Source organism: Callorhinus ursinus, unplaced genomic scaffold, assembly GCF_003265705.2.
Source record: "Callorhinus ursinus isolate GAN/ISIS: 27379988/994484 unplaced genomic scaffold, GSC_fseal_2.0 scaffold2, whole genome shotgun sequence".
In the NCBI taxonomy this organism is placed as follows: Eukaryota; Metazoa; Chordata; class Mammalia; order Carnivora; family Otariidae; genus Callorhinus; species Callorhinus ursinus.
Window position 1 is genome coordinate 40187713 of NW_027397064.1, and position 16980 is coordinate 40204692.

General features: G+C 34.2%; 1 pseudogene; it reads left to right on the forward strand.

Moving 5' to 3' along the window:
- Positions 1–11313: 11313 nt before the first annotated feature.
- Positions 11314–12920, forward strand: LOC112835759 (single-stranded DNA-binding protein 2 pseudogene; annotated as a pseudogene).
- Positions 12921–16980: the final 4060 nt, after the last annotated feature.

A 16980-nucleotide genomic window follows, 5' to 3' on the forward strand; every position in this document is an offset into this window, starting at 1 on the left:
AACCAAAAGGAAGACAGTAATGCAGGAAGTAAGACCAAAAAATCTATAAAGCATATATAAAACAAGGAGCAAACTGAACATAGTCCCTCCTTATCAGTAATTGCTAGAAATATAAATGGTTTAAACTCTCTAATCAAATGGTAGAGATTGGAAGAATGGATTTTAAAAAGTAACCCAACTGTCTTCTGTCTACAACATACTCACTTCAGATCCAAAGATACAAATAGGTTAAAAATAAAAGGGAGTAAAAAGATATTCAGTGCAAATAGCAACCAAAAGAGAGCAGGAAATGTTATACCAATGTCAGGAAAAATAGACTTTAAATAAAAAAAATTACAAGAGACAAGGAAGTAGATATATTAGTAAAAGTTTCAGTACAGAGAGAAGATATAAGAATTATAAAAATTTATGTATTTCATAAAAGACCCTCAAGATATATGAAGCAAAAATGGACAGGATTGAAGGGAGAAGCAGATAGTTCAACAATAATAATAGCAGATTTCAATACACCACTCTCAACAGACAGAAAACAAGATGTAAGAAATAGAGGACTTGAAATATACAATAAACCAACTAGATCTAATAGATATATACAGAACACTCTGCCCAACAACAGAATACACAGTCTTCTCAAGTGTACATAAGTCATTCTCCAGGATAGATGTAAAGAAACTGGAACACTTGTGTACTGCTGATGGGAATCCAAATAGTATAGCCACTGTGAAAAATAGCATTGCAGTTACTTGAAAAATTAAAAATAAAATTACTGTATTATCCAGCGATTCCACTTCTGACTATATGCCCAAGAAATCAAAGTGGGTAAAACTGCCTAAATGAAAGCAGTGTCACACTTTGTACTTGTAGGCATTATATTTTTTTTAACCTCTATGCACTCACAGGAAACAAAAAGCCATTTTCACATAAGAATGTCCTTGTTAAAGCTATAAAAATATTAATTTTATTGAGTATTGACTAGTGAGTACACATCTTTATAGTATTTTGTGTGACAAAATGAGAAGTATACATAAAACACTCCTATTGAACACTGAAGTGCAATTATTTGAATTGTGTGGTGAACTATCAGCTGTTTAACTTTGGGATATATATTTAAGTTTACTATACTGTTTCCTTGTCAGTAAGTGGAGATAAATTAATATCTTGTTAATAAAAATTTTTAGGAGAATTAGGATGAAGGAATGTATATAAACAAGAAGGCAGAAAATAACATATCTACTAAACCAGGGTAAAAAGCAATAATGGCTTATGTGTTGAGTGTTAATAAATGCCTGATAGTAATCTAAATGCTTTACACCTATTGTCTCATTTTGTAATCGTAAAAATTCCTATAAATATAGATACTGTCATCAGTCCTATTTTAAAGAGGATGACGCTATACCCAGAACAGTTTGTGCTTCAGGCATTCTTAATTCCCAAACTCATTCTTGGAAACTCCAAGTTATACTATTTCTCAGTATTATTATTCAAAATCTTTTTTGTTGTTGTTTATGTTTTGAATTCTGTGTCATTTAGGTGAGTATCAGCACTTTGTCAATTAAGTCTACAATTTGACTCATTTTCAGTGTTTTTAAATTTTTCAAGTAGGTTGATTTTGCTGAAGTAAGATTTTTCACAGTTTAGCTGCATTGCCCCAAAGTTAGTAATACTGGTATTCAGGTTCAATGCATGAAATAATATCCTATATTTTTAGGTGCTTTCACCAGTTCATCTATCACTCTATAGCAAACCATTCTTCAAAATGAGTGGTACAAAGGAAAACTATTTTATTATGCCATGAAGATTCTGAATCAGAAATTTGAACAGAACATAGCAGGGGTGACTGATTTCTGCTTCATAATATCTGGGGCCTCAACTAAGAAGATTTGAGCATCTTGGTGATGCTTGAAGAGTTGGAGAATGGAATCTTCATTCACATCTGACACATGAGCTGGGATGACTAAAAAGCAAGACTCAGCGAAGACTATCTACTAGAGCACTGATACATAACCTCTCTCTATGTCTGTGGCATCTTAATGGTTGGGTAGTAGGTGGCAAGAGGGAAATCCCAGAGGAACTGTCCAAAGAGCAAACATTTCAAGGCAATCAGCTAGAAAATATAAGGATTTATATGAGCTGAACTTAGAAGCTGCATGATATCACCTCACCCTACACTGTCAACACTAATCTATCATGGTGGTGTTTCTCAAGCAACCAATTAGAAAGCCTGTTAATATACAGATTGCTGGGCCCCACCTCTGCTCTACCAAGCCTGCTCAGATTCAAGGGGAGGTATATAGACTTCAACTCTTGATGGAAGGAGAGTCAAGGAATTTGAGAACGTGTTTGAAATTTGCCTCAAATAACTGTTTAATAATTATAATAATAATTAAATATTAACATAACATCTAACATTTCACATTGGATTCCAGTAAAAAATTTGGAGTCATTTAATCTTATTTTTTCTATGCAGTGAAATAACTGGGAATAGGTGGTCTAATATATCCAAACCCTTCAATCTCTAAAATATAATTTTTTGATTTAAAAGAAAAATTTTATTCAAACATAGTTATCAAAAATTCCAAATGCTATATATGCAATATGCTTTCTACAAACTCAAGTCACAATTGGATTCATAATCTGCCTAACAAATATATACATATTTACATTGATACATATACAGACATATACCCCCTTTCTTCTTTTTCTCTTAGATTTAGGGAAGCTATTAGTATCCCTATGATCTTCTAAAAAGTGGAATATTAAGCATATCTGAGAATGTTTTTTTCATTTTTGTTTTACTTTAGCTTTTTCACAACTATGCCCCCCCCCACATACACATGAATGGGTGTACAAGCAAACACTATGTTAAAGATTTAATAACTTTCAAAATGTTTCTTAGAACAAAATAGTCTATTTTTTTAAAGGACAACACTATTGAATTTAGGTAAATTAAATGTCACCAAAATCAATTTTCTTTTGATGGTCAGCTCTTAACCACAGCTTGAAAAACCTGAAATTAGTAGAAGGCAAATTTTCTTCCCTTAATTCTTCATGTGAAGGTCAGATTAAAGCAAAACACAGCCAGCTTTCTTTCCCATTCACAACAAAAGCAATAGGTAATCACAATTAATGTTGACAATTCAAATACTGTTTGAGATGGTTCAAATTCCCACTTAAATATAAATAACTTGTGTCAAATAAGAGAATTATTTTTTGCCTAAGAAGTTTACCCTAAAAGTGAGGCTTCAATGCCTAATTTGGATTGATTTTTATCTTAATGCCATATTGGAAAACAAGGTTTTAGCCTAAGCAATATTTTTGCTACTTGTAAATGATAAAATATAAATTTCAATAATATATATTCATATCATCATAAAATAATTAAAATATTTGCTTAGGTTTTAAGTTAATCCCCGATGATTTATCCCTGATAATTTATGTATGAACTCAGTTAAGTTTTCCATGCATATAAAAGCTGAAATTCAAAAGTGCAACATCCAGTGGTTCAGGCTTTATGAAAATTAGGACCAATGCCCATACAAATATTTTCAAAGAGATAAATTGCCCATTTAAAAATTTAAAGAAAAAAAAATTTTAAGTGGCATTCTCACCTCAGAGGTACTCCCATTTTTTTTTAATCAAAAAGTCTTACCAGGATGTTTAAAAAAGGGCTATACATAAAAGTCAAAACATTATTCTCTAAAGCAAAAAAGAGTCATATAATTAAAGCTAACATTAATCATATATGTAAATATTAAATCTGCATGGACTGTTTCTACAACATTGATGCATTGTTAGATATGTAGTCATCTGCTCTATCACTTGCATATTTAGCAATTAGAAAATGCAATACATATTAAAATTGCTATTGTTTGGGGAAATATTTGTCTATTTTTAACTTACTTTATATTTGTATTATTTTCCTCTGCTGTTGTTCAAATTTGTTTTCTCTGTTTTAATTTTCGTTAGATTTAATATGGCAGTAGCTCTGGAACAGTCACATGGAAGGCCTGTTTATACATTGATTGTATGGCCCCACCTCTAGAATTTCTGATTCAGCATGACTGAGGCTGGGCCCCAAAATTTGTATTTCTAACAAATTTGCTGACAATGCTGCTGATGAAGGTCCTGGGATTAAACACTGAGAAGAGTTGTACCATGGTATGCTTTTTATTGATTGATTTGGTATTCCCATATGTTCTTGATTCTTTGAGTTGATCTATTTCAGCAGTTTTGGAAAATTCTTTGTGATTATATTATCAAATATTTCTTCTGCACCATTCTCTTACCTCTACTTCTGGGACTCTAATTTCATGTGTGGAAAAAATTTCCCCTGTGTTCTGTCTTTTCTGCTCTTTTTTTCTTCTTTTTCCTATATTTTATTCATACATTTTAGTTTGCATATTTTCTATTGATCTGTCTTCCATTTAATCATCTTGTGATCTGATAGGTCAGATCTTTTCTTTAGCTTATCTTCTGAGTTCATAATTTCCAATGTTATTATTTTCCTAGTTAAAAAATTCACTTAATTTTTAAAATTCTAATGATGTGTTAAAATTTTCTGTCTCTTCGATTTGGTCTTACTTTTTCTAAGTTGGAACATATTTACCATAGTTATTTCTAGTCATCTTTATTTAACTTCAGTACTGTTACCACACTGGGTCTGTGGCTATTGTACATGTTTGTATATATGTTTTCCTTTTTGTCTTCAGTCATATTTCTTTGATGTGCTTCCACCAAAACACAGAGCAGGACAGAGCATCACTTTTGTGGCAATCCTGCCAAATATGCACAATCTGAATAGAATTATGAAAAAACTTTAGACTAAAAAATATTGTGGGCAGCCTACAAATTAAATGGCTTCTACCCTTCATATTGAGGTAACGAAACTGTTTCAGATAAATGAGATAAAGAAACATAAAAATGAGAAGCAGTGCATTACTTATGTAAATTTGAGTATAACACTTGATGGGTTTGGATTGTGATTTCATTTAATCTACAAATACATCTTAAAAATTTTTTGACATTCAGCATATTGATTTACTTCATTAGAACATATAAGACACATATCTAGACATACAGTTTTATGCTTGTTCTCTGTTTTTTTTAATTCTTTTCTTCATATATTTCCCTTATATCATTTTTATTTCAAAGTATTTTATAGTTTTTGTTGTTTTTATGAATAGAATTCCATTTCCATTATAATTTCTAATTAAAATTACTATGTATATATAAAAGCTACTGATTTGCCTTTTTTACTTCAAAATGGTCATACTTTTCCCTTTTTTTAATAAAACCAAGTTCACAGGGAAATAAGTAAAATTTTTAATCATTTTTATCTCATTCTTTAAACTCAAATAAGTAATTATTTTCATACATTTTACAGTGTAGCACCTTAGAAACACCACAATATGTTTAAATTCATAAATATCACAAAATATGAATGGAGCTTAAATAATTTTCATGTGCATAAATTGGAAGATATCATTGAAAACAGAATAAATGATAGAAAAGTTACTCCTAAAATGTTTTTCTTCTTTATTTCTATATCTGCGTTATGTAAAAATTCTTAATTTTGTAAAACAAATCATGCAGTGATTTTATTTTTCTTTTAATCACTACTTTCACCCTTCTCTGTTCTAAGCAATATCTGAGCAGTTTATTAAATCTGTGGTTACATTTGGTTATTAAAACAGAAATCACTTTATTTTAAACTCCTGTTCACATATTTCTGAAAAAGCTTCATATTCCTTCCTCCAAAGAAGGCTAAAATTAGGTCAGTGCCCTATTAGGGTGTGTAGGGAGTGGGGAGGGGGGTATAAATAAGACATAAGAAAGAGGATATGTCTGGCAATAGGATATCTTTTCTGTTATTTTTAAGGCTTACCTTCTGCCCTTCAGCGTTAGGGGCAGAAACACCAGAGGAAATAGGAACAAGGATCTTTCTTTTTCCTCAGTCTGACTTGGTCTAGAGTTTGTATGGCTGGGAGATCCCAGGTCTCTTCAAGGCGACTGAGCAGGTTTGTGGAAGTGGTGCTCAGCTTCAACCTCTACCCCTCCATTACAAGAAGCTTCTTACACAGCAGCAGCGAACTCTGCCATTCTAGGTAAGATATTTCTTTCTTCGATAGCCATTCTCACAGCTCCTGTCCCCTCTTATTCTTCTAACCTCATTTTCTAATCTCATTCTTCTTCAGTGAGAGTCAGAAGAGCCAATGATCACTTAGCACCATCTAATAATTCCCGCGAACTAGGGTGGGGTTGCCCTTCATCATTCTCTATTCTAGACATACTATTTATAATCCTTTCTTGCTATGTTGCTATCGATTCCATCAAGCTTGTTATTTTCATAAAACTTTAAAATGGTGATTTAGTACATGCAAACATATTTTAGAGGATATTAATCTGGCTCTTCCAGTATCTCTTACAGAAGAATCACTTAGTAAGAATGGCAGAATAAGAACTTCCATAAATTATTCATCCATAAAAGCCCTGAGAACAGTAGCAAACATTCTAAAATCAACTTTTTATACAACTCTGAGTCTTAACCAAAGCGTTGCAACAATACAAGGAGGGCTTATATAAGAAATTGCCTGATCCTTGGTTTTTAAAAGAAAGTGAAACTTGCGATATTTTGCTTGCTCTATACCCATCTCCCTCTCCTTAGCTGTCTGGAAGCCTTGAAACCAGCAACCTCTAAACCATGGTAGGTATGAAAACCAGCAAACTGAGGGCCACTAGAGGGCAAAAAAAATTGGCTCGAAGCTCCCCTAAAGGCCCTATCCTCTGAGAATTGTCACTATTTGATCTGTTTAGCAGCTTCCTGAAAAGCCTCATTCACAAGGTTTTTCTTTACTTAACCTAACTCAGAGTTCACTTAGTGAGAAAAACCATTCGCCACAGCAAAAACAAACAAAAAAAGCAGGAGTTGTTTACATTTCAGCTGTTTTTGGCTGCAATATCGGTTGGGGAAACAAGAATCTCACCAAAAATCTTAAGAAGAAAATATTGGAAGTGAGATGTCCATGTAGGGCTTTAGAAACCTCTGACATCCTTCTGGGGATCTAGAACATTATATGCATGTACAGGTAAAGGTACATACTCAGGAAATTCAGGAGATGTGTCTAATCTTTTGCCTCTGGCTTACTTTGATTTCCTAGGAAAGGAGGAAGTAAAGGCTAAGACAGAACTATAAACTGCCAGATCAGTGAAGATGTGCCCCCACATATAAACAGAACTCCTCAACAGAGGATGGCACAGTGTGTTAAAGGAAATCTCTGTACAGTCATTACCTAACTGAGCAAGAACTTCAGTGGTCACATATGAGAAAAAATATAGATTTTATAAAAGTAGTCCAGAAAGTCACAAAATAAACATCAATAACAGTAACCAGCAACAGCAAACCAAGAATGGACTGATTTTAATAGTTCCCATGCTATGTTATTTTAAATGTCTAGATTTCAATGAAAACAGTTATAAGACACACAAAGAAACAGTAATAAATGGCTCATGCACAGAAAAAAAATAATAAAGCAGTCAATAGAAACTCTCCATGACAAAGTAAAAATGTTGCTTATTAACAAAGATCTTAAATCAGCTAGCTTAAATATATTCAAACAACTAAAGGAAATTATGTCTAATAAACTAATGGCTAGTATGAAAATGACAACTCATCAAATATACAATGCAAAAAAAGAGAGAAAGAAATTAATAAACTGCTCAGATAGGAATTCTGGATTTAGCAAGAACAATAACTGAAAAATAAGGTCATTAGAGGGGCTCAACAGCAGACTTGACACAATGATGAACTAGTAAATTCAAAGATAGGTCAAGATCTTTCCAGTCTGAAGAAAATAAATAAAAAAGAATAGGTAAAAATAAATAGATCATCAGAGATCTGAGGTAAACCGTCAAACTTACCAAAGATGCATAATGAAAGGTCCAGAGGAGAGAAGAGAAAAAAAAAAAGCAGAAAAACATTTTTAAGAACCTGTGTCTAAAACCATCCCAAATTTGATTTTTAAAAATTTATCTACACATCTAGGAAGTTTAACGAATTCCAGATAGAATAAATTCAGAGGTCCCTGACAAGAAACTTCATAATCAAACCCCTAAAAGATATAAACAAAGAATTTCAAAAGCAGAAAAACTATGATTGTAGTACAAAGGATCCCTCAGTAAGATTTACAGCTGACTTCTTGTCAGAAATCATGAGGCCAGAAAGCAGTGTGATGACACATCCAAAGTGCTGAAAGAAAAATACTATCAATTAAGAATTCTATATCCAAGGGACTCCTTGGTGGTTCAGTCAGTTAAGCATCTGCCTTCAGCTCAGGTCATGATCCCAGGGTCCTGGGATCGAACCCCTGCATCAGGCTCCCTGCTCAGCGGGAAGTCCACTTCTCCTTCAGCCTGCCTCTCCTCCTTATTGTTCTCTCTCTCTTTCTCTCTCAAGTAAATAAATAAGATCTTTAAAAAAATTCTATATCCAGAAAAGCTATCCTTCAAACATGAGGAGAAATTAAGACATTCCTAAATAAACAAAAATGGAGATAATTTGTCACTAGCAGAGGAACCATACCAAAAAAAGGGGGGGGGGCAAGCCCTTTGAGATGAAATGAAAAGACTGTAGATAGCACCTCAAGATTTTTGAAGAAATTAAAAAAAAAAAAAACCCACTGGTAAAAGTAACTACATAGGTGAGTATAAAAGACTGCACTTCATGTATTTTTTGTGACTCCTGTTCTCCTATCTGACTTAGAAGACTGTTTGTGTTTTTTTAAGATTTTATTTATTTGACACACAGAGAGAGACAGTGAGAGAGGGAACATAAGCAGGGGAGAGGGAGAAGCAGGCTAGATTTAGATCTAGATCTAGATCTAGATCTAGATCTATAGATCATGAAAGGCTATTCAAAATTATTATAAGTTAAATTTAAATCCTAATGATTTTAATTGAAAAATAAATATTTACATGGTAACAAACAAGGTCCTAGAACTTTTTTTTTTTTTTAAGTTTTAATTAAACCCAACCCTTTATGACAATCCTTCCAGGGTTGCATATCAAGGTTTGGGAAAAGGGCTAAGGATTCTAACTAACCTTACATTGTCAGTAGGAGCACTACTCTTTCTGATCACCATGATTGCATTTATCTAAATGAAATAACACATATATTGAATCCTTCAAAATTTTGCCTGAGAGTTTCAATTTGAAACTACAATGACAGACTTCTGATTTCCAGTTGTGACCTTAAGCAATTTAGAAGTTAGCACTCCATCCTAACAACAAGCTAAAAGATGAATAGACTACAAAATCAACAACTTTTCTGGGATCAACAAGAAAAGTGAGGATGCCCTGTAAACTTCTGCCCCCAAGATGGAAGAATCCAGATGCATACAAAGATTCTATACTTACCAAAGCTGAGACTCACTAGCAGAAACCTCCATGGAAACCAGTATTAGTATAGGAAAACCTGAATGGTAACTGAGTTTGCTGGAGGCTCAGTGTGGACAACTCTGAGAGTTAAAAGTCCAAAGGGAACCCACTATTTTGTAAGATTTACCTCTAGGAACTCTATAACATTCTCACAGTAAATATCAGAAAAATCCCCTTGTACTTCCAGCAGAGGGAGGAGGTAAGGAACCATTTTGGAATACACAAAGCAGCTGTTCTTAACAAGGCCTGCCCTCAGGAGAAAATAGTTAATCAGAACCTAGCCTACTGAGGTATTATCAGAAGCTAACTGACATCGGGTTGGGGAAATACCCAACTCCAGCATACTCTAGCCATTCTGTCCTACCTAAGCAGGGGAGTTTGGGGCGGGGGGTGGGGCAGAATGAGAAACACCTGTGAAGTTCACTGGCCATCATCATGGTTCCATAAAAGACTGAGATCTCACCATGGGTCTGTAGAATGCTTCCCATCTCCCTCCACCTCGCCACCAAATTACTAAAGACTTATTTATAGCAGTTCTTTTTACCTAGTACATCATGTCCCACTATCAAGAAAAAATTATAAGGTATATCAAAAGAGAAAAAAACAAAGAAAACAAAGAACAGAATATCCAAAGATTGTGAGACAACTATAAAAGGTATACCATAACACACATGTAATGGGAACACCAGAAGTAAACGAAAGAGAGAAAAGAGAAGAAATATTTAAAATAATAATGACTGAGAATTTCTCCAAATTAATATCAGATGTGGAAAATATATAAATTGGATAAAAGTTTGTACTAAATGTAAAATGTAAATGCTATCTTGCATACCTCAGAGTAGACCAAGTCACATAAATGCCAAAATAACTACACCTAGGCATATCATTTTCAAATTACAGGAAATCAAAAACAAAGAAAAATTCCTGAAAGAAGCCAGAAGAAAAAAATATCGATAAATAAATATAAAAATTAAATTCTACTTCTTCTTAGAAACCATGCAAGCAAGAAGGAGTGGAATGACATATTTCAAATGTTGAGAAAGAAAAAAAAACTAGGTTTCTGTATATGGAATTATCTTCAAAAAGTGAAAGAGAAATAAAGACTTTATCAAACAAAAATTGAGAGAATTTATTGCCAGTAGACCTACCTTTCAAGAGATGTTTTAAAGAGTTCTTTAGAGACAAAGAAATTAATATGTCAGAAACCAGTTTTTACATAAGGGGAAAAAGAAAAGGGTATTGAAAAGGAGTAAGTGAAGGTAAAATAAAAACTTTAATTTTTCTTATTCTTAATTGACCTTACAGATAACAGTTTGTTCAAAATAATAGCAACGCTGTATCCAATATATGTGCTTATGTATACATCGTATGTGTGTGCATATATATTTATATGTTTATGTATGTTTATATATGAAAAAATGAATGACAGCAATGATACAAAGAACATGAGGGAAGAATTAGGATTATATTGTTATTCTAATGTTCTCATACTACCCATGAGCAGTATAGTGTAATTTGAAAGTGTGCGTAGATTAAATATATAGTGCAAACTTTAAGGCAACCACTAAAAAAAGTAAAAAAAAATAAATAAATAAAAATAAAAAATAAAAGTATAACTGACATACTAGGAAAGGAGAGAAAATGGAATCATATAAAGTATCAATTAAAACCAGAAATTCAGGAAAAGATTGGAAGACAAAAATAGGAACATAGAACAGAGAGAAAACAGTAATAAATGTGTTGTATATTGAATAGTGGGGGTGGCTGCGTGGGTCGCCATGGGGACGGGGCTGTTCCCGGGGAGGCTGTGATGGGTTGACAGGTGCGTGACAGTGGGAGCTGCTCTCGGCACAAGCGTGTACAGCAAAGGCAAGAGTAACAGCAGTGCCATCCCGTCCAACAGCCAGGCCCGGGAGAAATTAACACTCTATGTATATGAATATCTGCTCATGTAGGAGCTCAGAAATCGGCCCAAACATTTTTATCAGAGATAAGATGAGAAAAAAAAACATCACATTGGGGGAACCACCAGGATTCTTACATTCTTGGTGGTGTGTATTTTGGGATCTCTACTGTGCAGCTCCAGAAAGACGGGAAACATGAGAACATTCAAGTGAAGCAAAAGCCTTCCATGATTATAGCGCTGCAGCAGCTCCCAGCCCAGTGCTAGGAAACGTTCCCCCAGGAGATGGCATGCCAGTAGGTCCTGTACCACCAGGGTTCTTTCAGCATTTTATGTCACCTCGGTACCCTGGAGGTCCAAGGCCCCCACTGAGGATACCTACCAGGCACTTGGAGGTGTCCCAGGAAGTCAGCCATTACTTCCAAGTGGAATGGACCCAACCCAACAACAAGGACGTCCAAATATGGGTGGGGCAATGCAGAGAATGACTCCTCCAAGAGGAATGGTGCCCTTAGGACCATAGAACTATGGAGGTGCAATGAGACCCCCCCGAATGCTTTAGGTGGCCCCAGAATGCCTGGAATGAACAAGGGTCCAGGTGGTGGTAGACCTTGGCCAAACCCAACAAATGCCAATTCAATACCATACTCTTCAGCATCTCCTGGGAATTATGTAGGTCCTCCAGGAAGTGGAGGGCCACCAGGAACACCCATCATGCCTAGTCCAGCAGATACAACCAACTCTGGAGACAACATGTATACTTTAATGAATGCAGTACCTCCTGGACCTAACAGGCCTAATTTTCCAATGGGCCCCGGGTCAGATGGTCCCATGGGTGGATTAGGAGGAATGGAGTCACATCACATGAATGGCTCTTTAGGCTCAGGAGATATGGACAGTATTTCCAAGAATTCTTCCAATAATATGAGCCTGAGTAATCAACCGGGCCCTCCAAGGGATGATGGCGAAATGGGGGGAAATTTCTTAAATCCTTTTCAGAGTGAGAGTTACTCCCCTAGCATGACAATGAGTGTGTGATCCATTACCAAGTCTCCTCATGAAAACCACAGTGAGTCAGCCCTTCACAGAACTACTACGGAAGAAAATTATTCATCACAGTGTACAGTTAAACAAAGGAATCTCAGTCACACCAACCAACCTTTTTATTTCCTGCTCTCTCCCCTATTTTTTGAAGAAAGTGGGTCCAAACATGATTCAAACAACTGTACAGAGCGGCATATTAGAATTGCCCTAAACTGAACTGCAAATAATTTTGTGTATATAAATGTGTGGGAAAGAGAATGTATTGTATATGTGTATGTTATATGGACATATGCACATACATACATTGACCCACAGGACATTGTAAAATATTATTACATGACATCTTAAGTAGAAATAAGTAGGGACTTTTATTCCATCCTTTTTTTCACGTTTACATTTTAATTATTAAAAGTTGCTCCTGCCCCTCCCTGAACTATTTTGTGCTGTGTATATCACTGCTTTATATAAGTTATTTTTTAAGGTGAACTCAGATGTTATGGTTTTGTAAATGTCTGCAATCATGGATAGGAATAAAATTGCTTATTTGCGAGCTTTCAAAAAAAATAAAAAAATAAATGTGTTGTATATTAATCCAGCTATAGCAATAATCACATTGAATGCCAATGGTTTAAATGCACCAATTAAAAGAGATTGTCAGGGTGGATCAAGAACACAGCTCAACTATGTTTGTCTATAAGAAATGCATTTTAAATATAAAGAAACACATAGATTAAAAATAAATGGATGGAGAAAAATATGCCATGCTAACATTAATCAAATGAAAAGAGTATCTATATTATTTCTAATAGAGTAGTAGACATCAAATACTTAGGTATAAGCCTAATGAAATATGTAGAAGATTTATATATGGAAACCTATAAAACTCTGAATTAAATCAAAAAACTAAAATGAAAATATTCATGGAAAGACAAAATATTGTCAAAATGTCAGTTCTTCCCAACTTGATCTACAAATTCAGTGCAACTCAATTAAAATTCCAGCAAGTAGGGTTTTTTTTTTAGATATTAACAAACAGACTCTGAAGTTTATATGAAGAGAGAAGACCTCAGAATAGCCAACTCAATATTGAAGGAGTTTATATGAAGAGAGAAGACCTCAGAATAGCCAACTCAATATTGAAGGAGAACAGCTAACTTGGGAGATTGACACTACCTGATTTTGTGTCTTACTATAAAGCTACCATAATAAAGACAGTGTGGTATTGGCAAAAGAATAGACAAATAGATAAATGGAATGGAATAGAAAACCCCAAAATAGACCCCTTTAAATATAGTAAACTAATCTTTGATGAAGAAGCAGACAGTACAATTGAGCAAAGGTAGTCTCTTCAATAAATGATGCTGGAAGAACTGGATACCCAAATGCTAATAATAATAATAATATCTAGACACAGATCTTACACACTTCACAAAAAAATAACTCAAAATGCATCATGGACCTAAATGTAAAATGTAAACCCATACAACTTCTGGAAGATAACACAGGAGAAAACCAAGATGGTCTTGGGTATTGTAATGTCTTTTCAAACACAGCACCAAAGATGCAATCTGTGTAAAAAAGAATGATGAGCTGGACTTCAGTAAAATTGAAAATATCTACTCCACAAAAGACAATGTCAAGAGAATGAGAAGACAAGCCACTGACTGGGACAAAATATTTGCAAAGACACATCTGATAAAGGACCATTATCCAGAATATACAAAATCTCTTAAAATTTAATAATAAGAAAACAACCCAGTTAATAATTGGTCAAAATACTTAACACTTTACCAAAGATGACAAACATACAAAAAGAAGCTCTACATGATATGTCAGATCAGAACAAAAATGAGTTTCCACTCCATATCTATTAGAATGGCCTAAATTCAGAACACTTGTAATAACAAATGCCGATGAGAAGTTGGAGCAATGGACTCTCACTCATTGCTACTGGAAACACAGCACGATAAAGCAATTTTTAAAGACCATTTGGTGATTTCTTATAAAATGAAACATACTTTTACCATATGACCCAACAATTGTTCTCCTTGGTATTATCCATCTTAAAACCTGTAAACGGTTGCTTATAACAGCTTTATTTACATTTACTAAGACTGGGAAGCAATAAAGATGTCCTGCAATAGTGAATGAATAAATAAGCAGTGGTACATCTCAACAATGGAGTATTATTATTCAGCACTAAAAGAGAGAGAGAGGGAGAAAGCTATCAAGCCATGATAAGATGTAAAGAAAACTTCAAATTACTAAGTGAAAGAAGCAATTGTGCATATTATTAAAGAAAGAAGCCAATCTGAGAAGGCTACATACTATATGATTCCACCTGTACAACCTTCTGGAGAAGGCAAAACTATGAAGTCAGTAATTAGTTAACAGGAGTTGGGGGTATGGGGAGGGATGAATAGGTGGAGCACAGAGGATCTTTAAGGCAGCGAAAATATTCTGTATGACACTATAATGGTGGATACATGTCATTATATATTTGTCTAAACCCATAGAATGTACAACACCAAGGGTGAACCATAATGTATAATATGGACTTGGGTGTCAATGCAGGTTTATCAATTGTAACATACGTAATGCTCTGTTTGGGATGTTAATAATGAGACTCATTATGCACGTGTGGGGCAGGGGATATATGGTAAATCTCTGTACCTTCCTCTCAATTTTGCTATTAACTTAAATCTGTTTTTAAAAATTTTTAAGTTGAGGCACCTGGGTGGCTCAGTCAGTTAAGTATCTGCCTTTGGCTCAGGTCATGATCCCAGGGGTCCTGGGATCGAGCCCCGCATTGGGCTCCCTGCTCAGTGGGAAGCCTGCTTCTTCCTCTCCTTCTGCTGCTTCCCCTGCTTGTGCTCCCACTCTCTCTTTCTCTGTCAAATAAATAAATAAAATCTTTAAAAATTTTAATTTAAAAATTGTTTCTAAAAATTGCTATGATAAAGATAAAACTTCTGGTTTTATATCTGCAACATTGCTATCATTTTTATTTTTTATTTTTTCCTTCTTTCCTTCTTCTAGATTAAATAAATTTTTTAAATGATTTCTTTCTGTTTTGACAGTATCAGCTGTTTAACTATATCTTCTGTTATAATTATTTCAGTGGTTATCCTAGGTACATCGCTGAACTGAGTGATTCAAATATGATCTAGTAAACCCTGAACATACCTGTTTTGAAATTAAAGTACGCCTTAGTTTTCTAGGTCACATTAAAATGATATATGGAAGAAATTTAAATTAGAATAAGGTTTTAAAATATTTCTGACTTTTAATAGAGATAAGAGTCTAGGTGAGCCATGACTTACAACATATATCTATATACTTATTATAGCCAGCCTTTTAGGTCATGGTCTTAACATTCTGCAATCAAATCTTGAGAATGTTTTATGGCTCATGTTAAGATTTCTATTTTCACATTGTCACTCCAGAAGGGGTTAATGTTCACATATTCTTAGGATCTTATCCTTCTACATGACCCTTCTTTTCTAAATATTTTGTGAAACACAATATCTGAACTTTACACATTCCTATATACATTTATCTCTACATTAAAATTTTAAAAAGACTATGTAATAAAAAAATCCTTCCTGATTAAAAATGTAAAAATTTTAAACATGCACATTTGTCTGCATTTTTAATCTACTTTCTTTTATTTTACACCCCATGTTCTTCAAAATAATTCCTTGTTTTCTCTCTCTGGGAAAGTAATCATGATGATAGTCATTTTGGAAAGAGTATCAATGTGTATCTAGGTTTTTGGTGACTAGGGAGTAAATGGAGGATTTGTCTGTTCTTTTAATTATAGCATAGTAGCAATTACAGTGAGTCCAATTCACTTTCCAGGAAACTTAAGCAAAGGTTAATTTTAATGGGAATCTAAACCTTGCCCAATTTTTCAAATTCCCTTGTTCAACTTATGTGTTTTTGCTTAAATTCCTAAGGAAATATTGCCTTTTAAGTACTTTAGAATACCTTTAAGACCGTTTCTTTAGAAAGCTGCCTGCATTCTAATTTTATGGTTAATTTATTTCTCATATAAACTTCAAAGTTTAGAATATAAGGATCCATTTTTCCTACTGATTTGTGTGTTTACTCCTATTAATGATAATAGAAGTCTTAATTTGTGCTCTGTGATTATATGCACTTGGTCCTGAATTCATTAACAAGTATTTTTAACATGAGTTACACAAAAAAAATATAATGATCACAGGGCTTTTCAAATTGTTCATTCTTTTGCAGCACAATTTTGAGGTTAAAAAAATGAAACTGTAATTCCAAATTACAATAATGTTCAATGTTATGCTGGTCAAATTATCTTTTCTCAGTTTTCTAAAATCAAATTTAAAGTACCATCATATAAAAAAGAATGTGCTAGGGCGCCTGGGTGGTTCAGTCATTAAGCATCTGCCTTCAGCTCAGATCATGATCCCAGGACCCTGGGATCGAGCCCTGCATCAGGTTCCCTGCTCTGCAGGAACCCAGCTTCTCCCTCTCCCCCTCCCCCTGCTTGTGTTCTCTCTCTCACTCTCTCTCTGTCAAAAAATAAATTAAAATCTTGGGGCGCCTGGGTGGCTCAGTCGTTA